The sequence below is a fragment of the Argentina silus genome (genome assembly GCF_951799395.1).
Source record: "Argentina silus genome assembly, chromosome: 17".
Lineage (NCBI taxonomy): Eukaryota > Metazoa > Chordata > Actinopteri > Argentiniformes > Argentinidae > Argentina > Argentina silus.
Window position 1 is genome coordinate 16,127,513 of NC_139671.1, and position 5,000 is coordinate 16,132,512.

General features: G+C 44.8%; 1 protein-coding gene across 2 annotated transcripts in view; it reads left to right on the plus strand.

The window, feature by feature from the left end:
• sgk1 (serum/glucocorticoid regulated kinase 1) overlaps positions 1-5,000 on the plus strand; it is a gene marked incomplete at its 5' end in the record, with an annotated part of 33,778 nt that overhangs the window by 10,760 nt on the left and 18,018 nt on the right. The window lies entirely within an intron of this gene.

Consider the following 5,000-nt stretch of genomic DNA (forward strand, 5'->3'; position numbering starts at 1 on the left):
GATGCTTTCTGCATGTTTACTGGATAAGGCCCCCAAAAGCAAGAGAAGGGCTGCATGAAAAAGTAACAGTCCAAAACTAATATTAGTTTGGCTATAAGGTAGTATCTGAAGGGGAAATACCCATCCTCCCCTAGGTCCAATTAGTAAGGATTTAATTAAAACCGTTCACCAAAGAAGTTCACCCAAGAAGCCAGGAAAGTCAGAAAACACTGCAAACAGCTATGAGCAACTTGAACAATAGGAGAGTTCTCTTCTTTCCAACTACTACCATCTATTTCTTTTGTTTTGAATTTCAATGAGTGTGGAACTGTATTTTCTTTTTTCTCATTACGAAGCTCACCACATGAGATGCCGGAATCAGAACCCCCCCAGTCCCTTAGGCTCTGTGCTTGGTAATGAACTGGTGAAACGCCAGTTGAATGCTGGTAAAATGCCAGCTTAGGCCTGGTCAAGTGCCAGCTTTTACTTACCCCCTTGGCAGTGCTTGATGGAGTCACCTGGTTGGCGGTTCGGTTAAGAAACTGTGACTTTCACCCGCTTCATATTTAAAAAACAATTCTTTTTTTGCCTTTTGTGACCCCAGGGGGATGTATGCCTTTACAACTTTGAAATTACCACCACATAAAAAGCATCACCACCTCAGTTAGCCCTTTGTACTTTGTTCATGCATACATACATACAGCATTCAGGCATTTGGACAATTTCCAGATGTTTTAATGGGTTTAAGATGCATAATTATGTGAGGAAATCTCCTGGGGCAGGAAAAGCAAAGCTAATTTGGCTAACACGGTTTAGCATGCATTTAGCCTTTTAAAAAAATGCTAATCTTCTTCTTTCTTTCTGATGCCAAATGCTTTGGGAACCAAGAATGTATTTACAGTAATGGGCTTGGCAGAGCTGCTCTCAGATCAGCTTTCTGCCCTCCAACCCACATCAAAACTGTGCTTCCACACTCACAATACAGCCCTATATTTAAACCTCAAACAGAGAGACTCATTCGTTCCCCATGTTAGCTTCTTCCACGCGATTTTAGCATAGCAAAGAAAATCAAAGATGAAAAACGTGTGGGAAGCTCTTCGTTACCCCGGTTCCAGGGTTTTTGGATTTGTCATCATTCAAATGAGAAACGTGGAAACTCCCCCTGCGGTGTTTTGACAAATCCCAAGAATAACAAGCAGGCACGTGCCGGGTGCAGATGGAGAGACAGAAGAGAGAAGTAGGACAAAGCTAGGATTCGTTAGTTAGTGATGGGTGTTTGTGTTTGTTTTGATGGAGATACCGAAAGTGTTTAGTGGTTAGTTTAACCACCCAATCCAAACTCTGTATAATGTCTCTGTAACAAGCTAAATGACTGTGTAGTGAAAACAGGTTTATCCATATCTACACCTACACAGGATTATACCTCTATAGTAATTCCAGGGTGATTTCCTGGGATGAACATGTAGGTTCATGTCCCAGAATGTTATTTTCCTTTCTCTCTCTTGCGCTCTCACTCGCTCACTGACCCCTAGTCCAGTGGAAAAAGGGAGCGTTGCTCCATTCCAGGGCTCATTGTGAGGGAATTTGGGAATTACTGGAGGCCTAATCCGCCCTGAGAACCTGGCTAATCCCATCTTCCACCTTGGCGTTCCGGTGTTCCGGAGCTGAAAGCCAAAACCACCGCATCACGTAGCCTCCGCTCCCAGCTGGGCTTGTGTGGGGAATCGGAGAATGGGAATGACATTCCGGTACGATACAGAACTTTAGTAATGGAGAGGTGGAGAGGAGGGAAAGTGATTCACTGTTATGGGCTTTACCTTTGGGCTTCCCTCGGTCTCTCATTCATATGTATTATACACGCAACACTTTAAGACTTTTAGGAGTTGAGCTTTGGGTTTATCTGTTCATACACACACACACACACACACACACACACACACACACACACACACACACACACACACACACACACACACACACACACACACACAAAGATATATTCACCCTGTAATGGACTTAACTTTTAAAGGAAAGGTTGCAGAATTAGGTTGCTGTTAAACATTCTGATTTGTTTCATAAGGTCCCAATACGAGATAATACTCTACATTTATATTTTGGGAACATTTTCTATTTTTGTAACTGGCTCCGAACTGGCTCAGCCATGTCTGAAAAGAGTTTGCAAAATATGACATTGCAAGAGGAATACATTGGAGTATTATAATATAAAATTGCCAAAAGATATGTATATTTTTGAATATATGTGATTATATTTTGAATAAAGACCGGTTAGGTGGAATGTCACCACTCTATGTTCGATTTGTGTCGAAATATCATGCAATTTACACTTTAAGATGACTTCTATTCCCCTGTTCACACACATTCCTCCCACTCATAGAATACAAAAAATTCTCATGGAATAAACCACAACCTTTGGACCAGTATATATGAGTCATTGTGGTTGACCTAAAACAAGTCTAACTGTTGATACCTGCCCAGAACAGTAGATGACATGCAGCTTAGCAGTGTGCAGTGACAACACTTATCTAAGAAAGTACGGAACAGGGTAAGGCCTAATGGTTGGGTTTTTTGTCGTGCTCAATGCTGTTGGAACCGTGGTGTAGAATCCTGGCGTGGGTTGGTAGGGGTACATACTACAAACCTACATGGGTGTCTTCTAGTTATGCATGAGTACCCTGAAGGTCGACTGTACTTCACCGAAATTATACAATGCTGCTTTTACGATAAGAGTAATGCAGTATATTATATCACTTTGAAACTAGTCTACTTTAACTTTGAGCTTCAGTGACCTGACAGTTCACCTTCATGACTCTAGCTGAAGGCCTGAAGGCACAGCAGAAACTTTACTGATAGGATGTGAATGTTTGGGTGATTACGCCTATCACAGCGATGCAGGGAACAAGGCTTAATGCTGAAACAATCGGGAGAGAGAAAAATCACACAATGCCCTGTGGTGAGTAAATAGGCTGGGTGTCACACTGAGATATCCTCTGCCTTCTCACTTTGCCCTTATCTAAAATGGCCGCCAGAGATCAGCAGAAAGAGAAAGAATGAGTAAGGCGTGCGTGTGCGTGCGTGCGTGCGTGTGTGCGTGCGTGCAGGTGTGTGCTCTCGCACACTCAAATCTACCACGGTTGTGTGTTTGTGATTAAAAGAGAGAGAGAGAGGTTACTGAGGTATGGAAGAAAGCTCAGAGGAGGCAGCGGCTTTCCAATTTCCAAGAAATACTTGAAACCGTGGGGATTCTAGATGGATTATGAATGTTAATGTTTCGTCTGAGAAGTCACGGCAGAGACCGCGTCCCTCAGCTCATCAAGGTTTGTGGATGAAAGAGACTGGTCACGGCAGCTCCAAATGACCACCAACACAAAAGGAGCTTAGGCCAAACTCTTATCATCCAACTCAAGAGCTCACCCCTCTGCCTTCTTCTCCCCCTTAAAAATCCCATTACACCACTTTCTCTCTCTCTCTCTCTCTTTCTCTCACTCTCTCTCTCTCCCCCTACTTCTCTCTCTGAAGTAATTGAGAGGCTTTTCGTGTCCCATGGGATGGAGCTGTTCTTTGAGGTCAATTCAGCTCGCTCTCTCTTTCTCTCGAGCTTACTTTCTCTTACACCCCCCCCTCTCACTTTCTCTCTCTCTTTCTCCCTCTGCCTCCACACCCTCTCTATGCTTCTTCCCCCCTTCCCTCACTTTTAAAAAGACCTGCTTTTTAAAAAGACCTGGAGGAAAGAGGAAAGCAAGTGCAGTGACCTCTGTATTACTGAACAAGTCTTATTGTATCTCAGATGGGCTTGGAGAGCTTATGTAAGACCTCTCTCTCTCACTCTCTCTCTCTTTCTCTCTCCTCCCTCTCCCTCTGGTCTCCCTCTTTCTCTCTCTCCACTCTCTCTCTTTCTTCCTCTCTCTCTCTGTTTCTACCCAGTCTCTTTTGCTCTCCCTCCTTTTTCTCCCCTTCTCTCTCCATCTTTCTCCCCTCTTCCATTTTCTCTCTGTCTCCCCTCTCCCTGTCATTGATGCTCAAACACAGAGAGCAGGGACTGCTTCTCTATTGGAGAAGAGGTGAATATTCAGCCACTCTTGGTGGACAATAAGTCTATTGGTCGACAAATATCACAAAGTGCGTCACAACAAAATAATACTAAACAATACAAACAATAAAAATGGCTTCTTCCATATAGCCTCCATCAGTGTTTTTTTGTTGTTGCAAAGAGCGAAGCAGCATCAGTTTTCTTTTTCCTTTTCCTGGGGCCATAAGAGCCAGGACTCACAACGGGAGGGCAGGAGTGGAGGACATATGCAGGAGAAGGCGTGTGTGTGTGTGTGTGTGTGGTGTGTGTGGTGTGTGTGTGTGTGTGAGGAGGAGGGGGGGGGGGGTCGTGTGTATGTGGGCATAGGCAAACTTTATGTAACATCTAGCCCTCTGAAGATAGTTATGAAAACAATGGACGAGGCCCCTGGGGGGCCGGGGGAAAACATGCAGGGCAGAGGGGCAATGTCGGGGCAGGAGGACAAAGGGCAGAGTCTTTAAGGTTGCCTTATGTAACACTAATGCTAAGGTATGTCTCTGATGGTGATATACACAGGACCAGGGCAAGGGGTAGGGAGTGTGGGGGGGGGGGGGCACAGGGGCAGGGCTGGGCAGTTTGTGGGATGTGGGGGTAGGGGGGGGTAGGGGGTGGGGGGTTAGAAGGGCAGTTCCTGTACAGACATATTTCCAGCCCCGCTATGGAATGTGTGTCACCTTCCTGGGAACAAGGTCAAGAGTGGCCCAGCAACGATAAATCACATGAAAGAGAGGGGGGTGACACACACACACACACACACACACACACACACAAAGATAAAAGATAACAGTAGTGTACAGCGGTTGACACCTCTAGTACAGATCACTGAGGTGCTCTTACAGTAAGACAGTAATTAAGCAAGGGAGCTGACTTAAGTCTTCAAATTGAATCCCTTGGAAAGTTTTTTGTGCAGAATTATACTTTGGCCACACCACAC